The sequence below is a fragment of the Meles meles genome, chromosome 8 (genome assembly GCF_922984935.1).
Source record: "Meles meles chromosome 8, mMelMel3.1 paternal haplotype, whole genome shotgun sequence".
Classification (NCBI taxonomy): Eukaryota; Metazoa; Chordata; class Mammalia; order Carnivora; family Mustelidae; genus Meles; species Meles meles.
In genome coordinates, this window is record NC_060073.1 from 66,074,944 (window position 1) to 66,089,667 (window position 14,724).

At 46.6% G+C, this 14,724-nt stretch overlaps 1 protein-coding gene across 1 annotated transcript in view; it reads right to left on the minus strand.

The window, feature by feature from the left end:
* Nucleotides 1–14,724, minus strand: part of TENM4 (teneurin transmembrane protein 4) — a 593,562-nt gene that overhangs the window by 566,107 nt on the left and 12,731 nt on the right. Inside the window, exon 2 of the mRNA XM_046016487.1 lies at nucleotides 13,161–13,216. The gene's annotated coding sequence lies outside the window, so the exon portion shown is untranslated. The remainder of the gene's footprint in view (nucleotides 1–13,160; nucleotides 13,217–14,724) is intronic.

Consider the following 14,724-nt stretch of genomic DNA (forward strand, 5'->3'; position numbering starts at 1 on the left):
GCAGAGCCTGTTTCCTCCTCTCTCTCTCTGCCTGCCTCTCTGCCTACTTGTGATCTCTGTCTGTCAAATTCATAAATAAAATCTTTTAAAAAAATAAATAAATAGGCATCCAGATTAGGGAAAGGGAGAAATAAAACTATCTCCATTCACAGACAGATGATAAGATCTTGTATATAGAAAATCCTAATGAATCCACAAAAACGACTGGAACTAATAAACAAGTTCAGCCAGGTTGAAGGATACAAGATTATTATACTAAAATCATGTGTCTTCTATATACTAGCAATAAGCAACCCCCAAATGAAATCAAGATAACCATTCCACTTATAATTGCATCAAAAAATCATAAAAGTATTTAGGAATGAATTCTAAAAAGAAGTGCCAGGGTCCTTTACCAGTGCAAAACTTTTTCATAGGTCGTACATATAATACTGGATACCATTAAAGATATCCATGTTTATGAATTGAAAGTCTTAATATTGTTTAGACAGCAACATTCCTAACTTGCTTTACAGATTAAATGCATTCCCTACTGAAACCCCATCTAGAAATTTTTTTTTAAAGAAATGGATAAGTGGATCCTAAAATTCATATATAAATGCAAGATGCTGAATACCAAAACAGTCTTAAAAAAGAACAAAGTTGAAGGATCCATAAGCTCTCAATTTCAAACCTACTATGAAGCTACAGTAATCAAAGCAGTGTGATATTGGCATCAGGATAGACATCCAGATCAACGCGCCAATGGACTGGAACTGCGAGCCCATAAATAAACACTCGCATTTATCATCCGTTGACTTTTGACAAGAGCACCAAGACAACCCAATGAGGAATGAACAGCCTTTTCAACAAATGGTGCTGGGACAACTGGATGTGCACGGGCGGGAGGAGTGGAGTTGGTCACGTACCTCACACAAGATACAACGATCAACTCAAGGTCGCTCGTGAACTTCCATGTCAGAAATAAAACTATGAAATTCTTAGAGGAACACATAGGATCCAGTCTTCATGACTGTGGGTTTAGCAATGGTTTCTTAGATGTGATACAGGGGACTCCAAAAACAAACCAAAACAAAACTGGACTTCATCAAATTAAAAATTTTTGTGTTTCAAATAACATTATCAAGAAAGTGAAAAGACAACTCACAGAATGGGAGAAAATATTAGCAGACCATATATTAGAAGAGTGGCTTATATCCAAAATATAGAAAAAGAACCCAATTAAGAAATGAGCAAAGGACTTGAGTAAACATCTCTCTAAAGAAGGTATAAAAGTGGCCAATAAGGGCAAGTAAAGATGCTGAGCGTCATTAGTCGTTAGGGAGATCTGAATCAAAGGCACATGAGATGTCACTGCAAACCCGTGAGGATGGTTAGAAAAGAAGAGAGACATAAAAAGTGTTGGAAGGGGGCGCCTGGGTGGCTCAGTGGTTTAAGCTGCTGCCTTCAGCTCAGGTCATGATCTCAGGGTCCTGGGATCGAGTCCCGCATCCGGCTCTCTGCTTGGCAGGGAGCCTGCTTCCTCCTCTCTCTCTCTCTCTGCCTGCCTCTCTCCCTACTTGTGATCTCTCTGTCAAATAAATAAATAAATAAATAAAAAGTGTTGGAAGGAATGTAAAAACAATTGGGAACTTCATACATTTCTGGTGGGGCTGTAAAAGGGTACAGCTACTTTTGAAAACAGACTGCAGCTCCTGAAAACATTCATCGTATGACTCGGCCTCATTACTTCTAGGTGTGTACCCCAAAGAACTAAAAATCCATCGTTCACACGGCCGCTTGTACACAAATGTTCATAGCAGCATTGTTCATAATGGCTAAAAAGTACAAATAATCCGAATAGCCATCCATGGACAAACGGGCAAATGAAATGGGGCGGGGGTGCCTGGGTGGCTCTGTCCTTAAGCATCTGTCTTCAGCTCAGGTCATGACCCTGCACCGGGCTCCCTGCTCAGCAGGAAGACTGCTTCTCCTGCTTCCACTCCCCCTGCTAGAGTTCCCTCTCTCGCTCACTGTCTCTCTCTCTCTCTGTCAAATAAATAAATAAAATCTTTAAAAAAAAAAAAAAGAAATGGGTGTGTATGTGTGTGTGTGTGTGTGTGTGTGTGTGTGTATGTGTGTGCATGGGTGTATGCGTGTACGTGAATTAGTCAGCAATAAAAAGAAATGAAGTACTCATACATGCCACAACATGGATGAATCTTGAAAACATTATGCTAAAGCGAGAAATCAGACACAAAGGTAACATATTATATGATTCTATTTAAGTAAAATGTCGGGCATAAGCAAGTCCATGGAGGGAGACAGTAGTGTTAGTGGCTGGCAGGGGTCGGGAGAGCAGGAAATGGGGAGTGACTGCTAATGAAAATGGGGTTTCTTTGGGGGATAATGAAATGTTCTAAAATTAGATAGTGGTGATCATGGCACAACTCTGTGAATATACTGGAAAACACTGAATTGTACAATTTTGAAAGGGTGAATTTCATGGCATGTGAATTATATCTCAATAATGCTGTTATAAAAAAAAACATATGCATGAAAGAGACTGTGGGGAATGTGGAAAGTGGAAACAGCTGACTTGCTAGAAGTGGTGAGATGGAAGGTAATTTTATTTTTTTTCCTGTTACTGTTGTTTTAATGTTGTCTGGCAATGGCAAGCAAAAAGGAGGGAGAGAGAGGGACAGTCCAGTAGAGAAGACAACCAGCTTGGGAACCCAGGGCTCTGAGGCTGTCATGCCTCACTCTGCTAGTCACTCTGACTTCACTAGACTGTGTACTCTTTTTTTTTTTTAAGATTTTATTTATTTATTTGACAGCGAGAGAGAGATCACAAGTAGGCAGAGGGAGAGAGAGAGGGAAGCAGGCTCCCTGCTGAGCAGAGATCCCGATATGGGACTCGATCCCAGGACTCTGAGATCATGACCTGAGCCGAAGGCAGCGGCTTAACCCACTGAGCCACCCAGGCGCCCCACTAGACTGTGTACTCTTGAATAAGGCTTCACCTCCCCGGGTCTTGATTTCCTTTTCTTGGGAGTAGAATAATACCAACCTCGTCGGGCCGCTGTGAGGATCCCAAGAGGCCTTACATACGCAGAGCACATATGTGGCAAATACCCACAGCGTTCATTATCTTTCATCTTCATTTATTTATTCAAATAATTATGGAGCATCTGTTACATACAGGGATATAGATGAACTAAGATTGGACCTAGTTCTTAAATATCTTAGAGTTTAAGAGAAGACAGACATAAATAACCAAAACAAGTTCATTGAGAAGGGTCAAAGCAAAGATACCCACAAACAGCTTGCTGGACAAGTTATCGGCAGAGACCAAATATATTTGGAAGCTTGTGTTGGGAGGGACTGGGGCCGGGTCAAGAGATGGCAATCCGAAGAAGAATGACAACATCCATTACCGCAGATCACGAGTTTGTTCTGTAGCATGTCTCATGTGTACTGTCCCATGCTGCCCTCAGGGAATGTCAGCAAGGAAAGTATTACCACCATACTTGATATATGAGAAGACCAAGTCTTAGAGAGGTCAAGAGAGTGTTCTGTTTTCATAAAGCCAGCTCATGGTACAGGACCTTCTCTGTTTGCCACCTCTTCTGAGCAATCCTGGCTAAACCCCACTAAAAAGGAACACCGGGAGGGGTGGAGTGAGAAAATGAAGAGGAGTTCTTTCCAAGTCTGGGCTGGTTAGAGATATTGAGTATGTAAACTGTGCCCCTGGGGGTCCATTGAGAAACATGCCAGATGGAGACCCAGGAACCAGTTCAGGTGTGGGTCACCCAACAAAGATTTACAGCATTCCTTGGGGGAAATACTCAAGCTCTGTAGGTCATCAATGTCTGATAAATACTTCTCCACTGATCTCACTAAGTCATAAGCTGGGGGTGGGGAAGGAAAACATAGTATCATTTATAGAGCACCTTCTGTGTACAGGGCATTATACAAGGAGCTTCCCCAGTAGTAGGCTCTCAATGCATTGCAGTGGCCTCTTTCTACATTGACGTTGAGGTATCACAGATGACCGAAGATGTCAAGTGCCCTGCCCAATACCACACAGAAAACCTGTATCAGAGAGGAGTGAGCCTCCTTTCCACTCACCAGAAGGATTCCAAATTTCTCCCTATGCAAAGACGTCATAGTCATAAGGGCAGTGGGCAGAATCAACACAGTGCCTGTAAGAGCTCAGAAGCTTCACAGCATCAGGGACCCATGTCATTCACTTACACAACATGAAAACAAACAAACAAACAAAAAACTGATCGGTTTGCATTTTCAGGATGAAGGGGTGAACCACTTGTTTTATTTTTGTATCCCATGGGCTTAGCTGCTTATCTGGCAAAGAATAGGGGCCTCTATCAGTCCTCCTTCATGACAGCCTAACTGGCCCCTGGTTTTGATGGAACTGGACCTCAGGTGACAGCAAAAGGCCTCCCTTTATCAAATGCAACTTCCTCAAAGGAGCAGGATGACAGATGAGAGAGCCCGGGCATTCAGCACAGAGACCCAAGTGGGTCCTCAGCAATGCTGCCAGACTATCGATGGCTGGCCAGCTGGACCGACCATGGTCTCATTCATCAAAAGCCATAACAAGTGCATTTGTTGGCTTCAGGGCCAGCCCCATCCTGACCCTGACAGTGAGTCTGTGATCACCATGGCTCCTCCCCGCTGCAACGTCTGCAGAGTTCTTTCAAGTGGAGGCCCAAGGACCAGGCTGTACCCAGCGCTCCCTAACTACCCTATTCAGGGAAAACAGAAGAGTCTCGAACCCACCCAGCAGGGGAGGGTGTCCACCAGCGCTCTGCGGTGATTCATGATAACTTAGAGGATTACAAATGAGGGCTACAGAGCTCTCGGCCAGGCGAGATGCAATGACAAGGGGGACCCGGAGTCATCAAGGGATCGCCCCAACAAGTGTCCCAAAGGTATAAAAGAAAGAACACAGATTTAGGGAGCCTATAGACCTAAGAGAAAGCCCAGTCCTCTCCTGCAAAATGTCTCACCCTCGGAAAGCATCCTGGCCTCTCAAAGCATCTAGAAGCATTTTTCACCAGCTAAACCCAGATGTCATGTGCGGCTGTTTTGAAGGCCAGACAGGCTAATCAGATGGACGGGGTTGGCAGGTGACTGGGACTGTGAAAATCAGGTGAGAGAAGGATGCTTGAGGAGGGCTGATGGTTAAGAATGGATGAGATGATGCAAGAATGTGTGGTGAAAAAGAGAGACAGCTGGGGAAGGGAGGGAGAGGGAGACGAAAAGGAAATGAATCCTAGGGAAAACTGCATTTAGTAGGGGTAAAAGGAAAACAAGTCAGAGCTCAGACACAGCAGTCAGAGCAGATAATAAGAAGAGGACAAGAAGATCCACATTTTCCACTAGACATGTCAGCGAAACTGTCTACAGTTTGCCAACTGTTCGATCTTGGAAGAGCAATCATAACACTGGAGACTTATTATTACACCATCAATAAAGGTCTCCTACAGATGTAGAGGCCAAAGGTAGCAAGTGGGTTCCTTCTCACCAGCCAATTCCAACTGATTGATCATGTTTATCTGAAGCACTGTATTTGAAAAAAATTCCGAGGCCTCATCTGAGCATGGTGGTAAAGAGAGCTGTTTTAGTGAGCAAGGTCTGCGGTCAGCGTGCGGGAGGAAGAGCAGCCCGCATGCTGTGTGTGGTGGATATTGGGATGTGCTGCCCAGATCAAGCCCTTCGGGACGAAGCACTCATTCCTCCAGGTGCAGGGACTGTTGCGGTTGGCTGCTGACAGCTCTTGGTGGAGTCCCTCTCTGGGAATGGCCCTTAGCCAAGAGAGCTGCCTCACCCAGGGGTAGCCCACAGCAGCTGCTGCGGAGGGCAGTGAGACTAACTCCTCCAGATTCAACGTGGAGTGATTGAAGGGCCATCCCAGCTCCAGCGCTGCCCGTGGGGTCAGTGGATGTCCGTGTCGTGATGCGTTGAGGTTCAACTCCCCCCCGTGATCCACTCTTACTTCCCTTACAAGTGCTGATCCTGGAGGCAAGCCCACAAAACTCTCTGCACGCACATCTCCCTGGAGTCTGGTCCCAAGAAGCCAGCCTAACGCATCAAGCATTTCCCATTCCTGCACAAGCTCTAGCCCTCTATGCCTAGCTAGGAGCTCGTCATCTGCATTTATTCCTCACCAAAGACCTAGCGTTAGTTAGTCAATGAGAACACATCCTCTATCAGCTTTCCCTTTTTCTCTTGTTTGCAAGGAAACTCAAAGGTGAGCTCTCCATTCTTTCTTTCCTTGTCTATGTAGACGTAGATTTGTGCTTGAAGCTTGGAGTCTCTCTAATCTAAAATGAGGGCTGGCTCCATTCTGCTTGTGTTCAGTCACACTTCCTCCCAGCCTCTAACCCTAGCAGAGACAGCGTTTGTCCCTGATTCAGTTCTTGGAGCTGTTGTAAACTGATGGTGTCATCAAGAGAGAGAGCAGTATACGCTAATAGCTCTCATTGGCATGATGCTTTCAAGTTACGTGTGTGTGTTATTTTATAGATGCAGTAACTCTTTAGAGTTACCATTATTTCTTTTGAATAAAAGGTATAGAGAGAGTAAATGATTTCTCAACAAATTGCAGAACCAAGACTAGAATCTGGGTTTCTTGGCTGCTAGTCATACAGATTCCGGCCACAGGCAGAAACCACTTAACTGGCCTCTGCTTCTCTCTCGGGGTCAGTGTATGTTTTCTAGAAAATACTGAAATACTGGAATTAGCTCAGGGGACTCCTTCTCATCTCCCCTTTCTACTCTGGTAAAATCCTGGGGACTTGATACTGTTCAAATCCTGAGCCACGCACTGAAGAGCACTGTGGAATGTAGGGGATGATCTAACAATCCAGGGCCACAATCCCCAGTACAGCCGTACCAAGGGGCCATCTTCTTCCTATTTGGATCATTCCTTTGATGGAGAGCTCACTACCTTACAAGGCTACCCATTCTGTTGTCCCCTCATCTGTCCAACTGGAACAATATTAAAAAGAGAAATTGGGTGTGTGGGGGGGGGCGTGCTGTACATGGGAGGGCTCAGTCGGCTAAGTGTCTGACTCTTGATTTCAGCTCAGGTCATGATCTCAGGGTCCAGGGATCGAGCCCCAAGTGAACTCTGCATGGAATCTGCTTAAGATGCTCTCCTTCTCCCTCTGCCCCTCTCCCCCACCTGCTCAAATGTGCACACATGCTCTCTAAAAAGAGAGAGAGGGAGAAATTGGAAAATTTAAATGAGACCATGAGTGTAAAGCACATAGCATAGTACCCAGCACGTGGTGTACTCAGTGAATGGAAGGAGGTTTTTTCTCTAGAACAAGAGTAGAACAGAGCTGGCTTACAGACGAGCACCCTCAGCTCCAACCACGTTACTCAGGAGTTGGTCCTTACACAGCCCTGATATAGAGCTGGAGAGGTCTGGAGCACAGGCTGCGCTCCCAGCTACCTACGTTTGAGTATGGGCTCTGCCATTTAGCTGTGTGACCTTGGGAAAGTTACTCTGTAACTCTGTGCCTCAATGTTCTCTTTTGCAAGGTGAGGAGGGACAAACATTACTTACACCAGGGAAGTTGTCATGTAAGTGCTCAGAATTCTGCCAGGCCCCCGGTAGATGTCTGTTGTCATTTTTGCCATCCTTCTCATCTTCCAGACAAGGAAACTGAGGCCCGAAACTTGAGCCATTTCCATGAAGTCAAACAGCAAATGAGGACCAGAGCCTGGACAGAAATCTTTGTTTGCCCAAGTCCCAAGTACGTGAGCTTTCTTTCCTGTAACATTATTTCTGCCATGCCTTTTGCTCTTTTTTTAAGAAAAGGGGAAGAACAGGAAAAGCATTCACAAAGAATTCTGCCAGAGAAGCTGGCATATTCTTCTCTTTGGAGGAAGGAGTTTGTCCCTAAAGGCACAGCTAAGTGAGTCTGGAAGTCCTGTCCCCAGGCAGGCAGGAAAGCACACTGCCTGCCTGTTGGAGGGACTCACCAGAGACCAGGGCTGAACACACCACCACCTACTCCCAGTTCTACAACCACAGCAACACTAAGGCCTTCACTCTGGTGGCAGTGGCAAAGACAGGCACATTGCCAAGCCCCACATGCCTGGGTGACCAGTGACAGGTGGGTGAATCTGAGGCCCTGCGAGGGATGAGAAGTACCACGAGCCATTCTCAAAAGTGAAAACCGTTTCAGCTCCGTGCAGCCGCAGTTCAGAGGCTGGCAGCAGCCCAGTGTGCCAGAGTCAGGACACGGCTGGTATGGGGCATTCTGGCTCTGCACAAAGGAAGGCTTGTGAGTAGAAGTAAAATTCAAAATATTTAAGAACTGATATGATACAGACAGCAACCCATTAGAACGGTCATGACGGCGCACGTCAGTCTCGGCAACAGAGAAGCCCAATGTGGGACCCAGAAGAGGATCAGCGGGTGGGGGCCCAGGTGCTGACAGAGAACTGTTCACCTATCTCCAAAGCAAGTCCCAGGGAGAAGTCCATGGGGCCCCCAGGGCTCTGCCGATGATGGTTTCCAAGCCACTGCTATGGAGGAAAGAGTTAAGGACCTCAGGTCCAGCTCCCAGGCCCAGTAGCACCTGCCTCTGGGGTGCACAGGGCCAGTCTCCAGAAGAGCAAAGCCACAAGCCCACCCAAAGACTTAAGCATGAAGGCTTTCACTGCTGTGTCATCCTGTTGTCTCTCTGCTTGCTTTTCTCTTGGCTGCAGAGTGTTCACTTGCATCTCGCAAAGCAGTTGACCTTGTTTGAGCATTTAGAAGAGGGCACCAGTGCACCTCACTGGAGTTCTGGGGACACGAAATGTAGCCTGGAGGGGTGCGGAGGGAGCCCTGGCCTGCTCATGAGTCAACAGTTGGAATCCCTGTCCTGCCTTGGCAGCCCCCAGAGCCATTTCAAGCCCCCCCTTCCCTAGCTCAAATCCTCCTCCCTGGTGCTTGGCTAACCTTTCCCTTAAAAACACATGTCCCTGCTAGCTTTTGGACAGAGTCACAAGGGGTCAATTATCTTGCGGCAAGAAGGAGGAGGACCATTTCTTCGGCTTGCATAAGATGAGGCTGCACATGATGAAATAAATCATTGGCCTGTGAGGTCTTGTGGGAAGGTACTAGAAGGGAAGCCCTCCCTTGAGAGCAATGCACAAAGACCTTTCCCCTTACCCAGCCTCACCCGCCAACGAGTCTGCAGGCATAGCTGCCAAGCCAAGAAATTCCCCTGGAAAGTGCCACTGCAACACTTCACCGCTGTTCTCCATGGACCTCAAAAGGCTGTGCCTACTGATGTTGACTTTGCCCCACTTATGTCTTATACACGCAGTTTACTTTCCTGTTAGCTATTAGTGGCTCTTCACATTGTCTTTGACACATCACTGTGGCCTCCCAGCCTTCACTAACTTTGTCCCTCCCGAATGGAAACTTCCTAAAGCCCCAGGTCCACAGGCACTGGATTTGAGTGACAGCTTCAGGGATTACCGGAGGAGGCATGGACATGGGCTGTGGCTCTGTGGTCCACTGGGACATCTAGGGGAAGCCAGAACATCCAGGAGACGTGGAACGTGGCGACTGAGCACCACGTTCTCGGGTCAGTCAGCCGGTCTCCCACCTCCAGCTGTGCCCCCCCCCAGCTGGATAACCTGCAAAAGTTACCCAAATGTTTCAAGCCTCTGTTTTCTCTAGTGGAAAGTGGTTATACTATTAGTATCTATCTTATACTGTTATTTTAAGAAGTAAGCAAAATAAAATATACAAAGCACTTAGCTCTTTGCCTAGCACAAGGTCAGCAATCAGGAGAGTTGGTCATTGTTAATACAGTTAATCTTTCCAATATTTATGGTTAGTTGCCATAGATTCTGTATCCTGCTGGGGGCTAAGGTTCCAGTTTCTGCCCTCAAGAACCTCACCATTCAGTGTGAGGAGACCACAGCCAACAATTAGGATGTACTACGAGAAATGCTTTACTAATAATGACTTAAAAGCACCGTCACTAAAAGATGACTACCATTTTTTTGCTAGCCATTGTGTGTTATACACATTATGTAAGACAAAAGCATAAGCTTTTTGGTCCAAATATCCGGACTCACATCCCAGCATTATCACTCAGTACCTGAGTACTCTCCTCTACGGCATGTTAACTTCTTTGAAATAGCTTATCTGGAAACACGGATGTAAAAATTAGAGAAAAGAAAGTATATCTAAGATGTTACCATAGTGCCCTGCGCATAGTAAGGTGTTTGATAAATGTCTTGTACTAAGGGTGATTAAGGGTGTTGGAAGAGCTAACGTTGGCTATTGTCCCAGTCCTGGAGGGTCTGTCTGGCTTGGTGTAAAGGTCAAGGAAGGACATCCACCCAGGATGTGTAGCAGCACTGTGATGTTCAGTAGCCCATCTGGTGTGGGGCCAGTTCTGAGCCAATGGCTGGAGCCACAGGGACCAGAGGCTGGCCACTCCAGTGGAGTTGCCAGCAAGAACTAGGCAGAATATTCCAAGTAGGGCAGGTCCACCAGGACGAAGAGAAATTGAGTGTGTTGGTGCAGTAAGAGCCCAAGCTAGGAGTCAAATGCAGGCCTGTTAATCTTCTATAGAAGGCATGAGTACCCCCACCTGGGGCACTCTGCCCCCCGCAGCCAGTGGCTTCTCTACAGACCACAAACATTGGCCATCCCCCTGCTGCACACTCAACCCCCCACCGAGTACCCCCATGCTGCGTACTGTAGGGGTGAACAATGACGACGCAGGTAGAACTGCGTACCTTACAGAACGTACTACCTCTGAAAAGGAGCCGCGCAAATCAGAACACACCGGCCCCAGAACCGAGCCCGTGCACAAGGAACAAAACCGCACCCACTCAGACCTGTTTACACGAATGAACATTCTAGCAGCACGGCTTGATAAGCCTGTTGCTAAGCCTGCCAAGTTTCCTGTCACAGAGCACTTCACTCCTAGCTCAGGAAAGATAATCACTCTGGGAACCAGGTTTCTTAGGAGACCTGGCAGAATGCTTTCAGTCTACAGCGAAACCTACCTTTCAGCAGAGCTTGTCCTCCTCCCATGTCAGACAAGGGGAAACCCAATCCATAAAGGAAAGGGTCTGCACACACACAGTATTGCCGGGTGTCGCTGGCTGTAAGTGACCCTCCGGGAAAGGAAGGAGCTCCGATCTCCCTCTCGGCTTGGAGCACCTCCTAAACAAAGACCCTAAAGTCTCCTGCTGGAACAACACGAGACACGGGACGCTCAGATTCCAGGCACACCCGCAGGTATCATCTGTCAGTCCTGACACCAGCCCTGTCTGTGTCGGGGTCCAAGCGGGGAGATCAGACAAGCAGCGGGGTAGGGCAGGGGAGGGGGAGTGCAGGAAGGGGGAGAAACAGCTTTGGAGAGACCACTACAAATAGAGTTTTTATCTGACACCAAAGAACAGGGCAAGGGAGAGCTGTGTGATCCAAGCCAGGATGAAAGAAAGGCTAGCTTCCCCTTTGTAATATAAGAGTTTAATGATACTTATTAAAAGCACATTTCTGGGTTCTGTTGAAAAATTACACCCGTAAGTGTTTCTTTTTTTCATATAAATTGCTTCCTAGAGATTAAGTGCGTGCGCGTGCACGCGCACGCACACACACACACACTCCTTACAGACTGCACACCCCACGCTCACACATATAAACCCTCTATAAATCCCACACATCCCATATATCACACACGTGTCAGTGCATCTTCATCAAGGATAGCCACGATTCACGACACACACACATACTGGAAAGCAGAAAACCCGGCCTGGTCCCTGAGGTTATTCACACACCCTTTGAAATTGCAGACTTTGAGGAAGCCCAAGAGCTTCATGCTCAAGTTGTCATCCCCACAAACAAACAGCACAGCCTCTAATCCAGATCATTCCCCACGTCTTGCCTGGGGCCAGGCAACTTGCAAAAGCCGGAGCTACCAGGACCATCAAGCTTTGGTGGGAAGCAACAGCATTCATTAGGGTTACAGCGGAAGAAAGCGTCCCAGCTCTTCTGGCTCAGGGCGAATTTGCTCTGATATGCTGAGTACCAGCCACCTGGAGGAGGTGGCCCTGGGCCTCCACTGGGGGCGTAATTTTTCTTCTGGCTATCAACTTACCCAGAGCCCAGGGCTGCCTTCACGCTCAGTCAGAAAAGGCAATGGTTTCTGGAAGAATCAGCTAGATATAACAAAGTACCCCTTAGTCAAAAAGTACCCTTCTACCAGCATGGGCTCCCTCCTGGTGCTGGTCTCCCCAGTGCTTTGCTCACTGCTAAGGGGTAGGGTTCAAAGGCTAAAATCATCAGGTAGAACAGTTTGCTGTTACCAGAAACAAATGCTTTAGAGTTAGGAAATCAGGGTTCAAGGTCAGCTCTAACCCTTCCTCACTGTATGGCCTTGCCAAGTTCCCCAAGCCATGGCTTTCTTCTTGGCAAAATGGCAAAAACAGCTTCTTTCCATCTTATGGAGTTTGGGGGAAGATCACAAAATGCCCTACAGACTGTAAACTCCAAAGCAGATGTTACAGATTTTCATGATGAGACAGTAAGGAGGAAATGGAGGTGCTCATAAATTGGGCTGCGAGTGCCCGCAGGGCAAAGCCTGCATTGTATGTCTCATTATCCTCAGTGCCTGGCCCAGAAGGCTGGCACCAAATATTCTGGGGGAAACGTGATTTGAAAGAACCAGTAAGCCTGTGAGTTAAGTGGCTTTTGTTCAAGGTCACAGAAGAGCTGATGGTGGGACAGAAACCAGGCTCCCCTCACCCCCTCGTCCCAGGCTCTCTGTTCTAGATGCACTGAACTCTTGGGTCTCTGGAAGGGTCAGTGATGTCAAACTAGCCACAGTGAGGGCAGGTTTTAATGAGCCCTACAGTTCCCCGGGAAGATCCACCACGGGCAGGCAATGCCCAGGAAGCCTTCACAAACTCACTTGTTAAACATTCCAACTCAACAGTGCAAACAAACAGAAACTATGGTGCAAATCATATCCCAATGCCTCAGACCAACGCATCTTATTTCCTCTCTTGAACTGCACACATCAGAAAAGTCACGAGATCGGGACAATGAGCCTGCAGAGATTTCGGTGGTGGAGATCAGCAGTATTCCTTGTTTCCAGCTTACGTGCAGCATTATCACTTACCTACTGACCAAGCGTCCAGGAGATCACTAGCCCTCTCTGAGTCTCAGTTTTTCCATCTGCAAAACAAGGAGATGATCACAATTAATCCCTTGAGACCACTGGACTAAAATGCATCAGAGGTTTTATACCTTGTATCAGTTACTAGCAGCTTATGATCCCACATACCTGGGAAATTGCTAATGGTCAGGGGCTGGAAAGGAATTAGAGCAAAAATGAAGTGTGATAATTAATAGTTATGTATCACACAGGGCGTCGATGATGTTCAACCCTCAGTTCAGAAAATTCAGCCCTTCCTAATTTTGGCACTTATTTTGCTTTTTCATTAAATGTAAAAATGTAAGACCACTGAAATGCCAGGAGAAATAGAGCAAACAAAAATGTCACCACCTCAACATACTTGTTCTCACCATTTAGGGTATTTTTTCAATTTTTTTCTCTTCTAATGCACAGAGTTCCTCATCTTGCAGAGCAGGGACCACAAAAGTGTACTAAACTGAAAAGTCACACGCAGGTCCTCATGCTCCCCCCTGACCCCCTTGGAATCCCCAGTATTGCACCATGACTATTATCCACATTATTAACTCTTTTTATTCTGACATCAGCTTTGTCAACTTCTCCAAGACTCCCGGGCCCTGGTCAGGTGTCTGGCAGGCACTGTGCACAGCAGAGCCCAGGGGAGGGAGAAGCCAGTGACAGCAGGGGCCCTGGGCTGGTCTCCCTAGAGTCTGGGTTCAGTTACCTCATCTGCATAATAAGGAAACCAGATTGGCCCATCTCAGAGATCACTTTTACCTTAAAAACATGAGGCTAAGGAAAAAGAAATTTTAAAAAATTAAAATTAAAAAAAAAAAAAGAAACACATATTTGAGTCCCTATTACGTGACAATGGGTCCATACTGTTGAGCTGATAATACCTATGGATATTATCTCCTGAGGCTCTTAGCCACCCTGGGAGATCTTCTAGGCAAGAAAACTGCAACTCAGGGAGGTCCTAAGGTCCATCCAAGACCCAGTGCAATCATGTTGGCACCCCTTGCCCAATTTTTGTCGCAGTGATGTCTACCCTCTACTATCATGTGCTAATTTTTCCAAGTTGATACCCATTTTTGCTTAAATTTATTTTAATGGATTTTTTCTTAAAAAGTTTCTGCTGCACTTTATTCCCTCCTCCCCCAACCCAAGGCCCACTGAAAGGCAGTCTTTCAACCCAAATGGATTCTCTAATAGCAAAAATGGTTGCTAACAGCTTAAAGGAATTTTTAGTCATGACCATTCTATATACAAATCTCTATGAAGTCATAGGTTTGAAGTGTTGTTTTTTATGTTTTCTTTCTAATACTCACTAAAATAAATAACTTTTGAAGTTTAGAATGCTCGTCTCTGCACTTCCCAGCGATGCCCCTACTTTTTCTTGGGAAGGCTGGTTTCGGGGTCCCTCACCATGCTGCAGCCAGACTTGGAACGTAAATCTGTCCTATCTCTAAGCTGAAACATCAAAAGCATCTAATGCTTACTGAAAGTCAAGAAAGTTGCCTGAGGTCGCATAGCCCGGAACCAAAGGAAC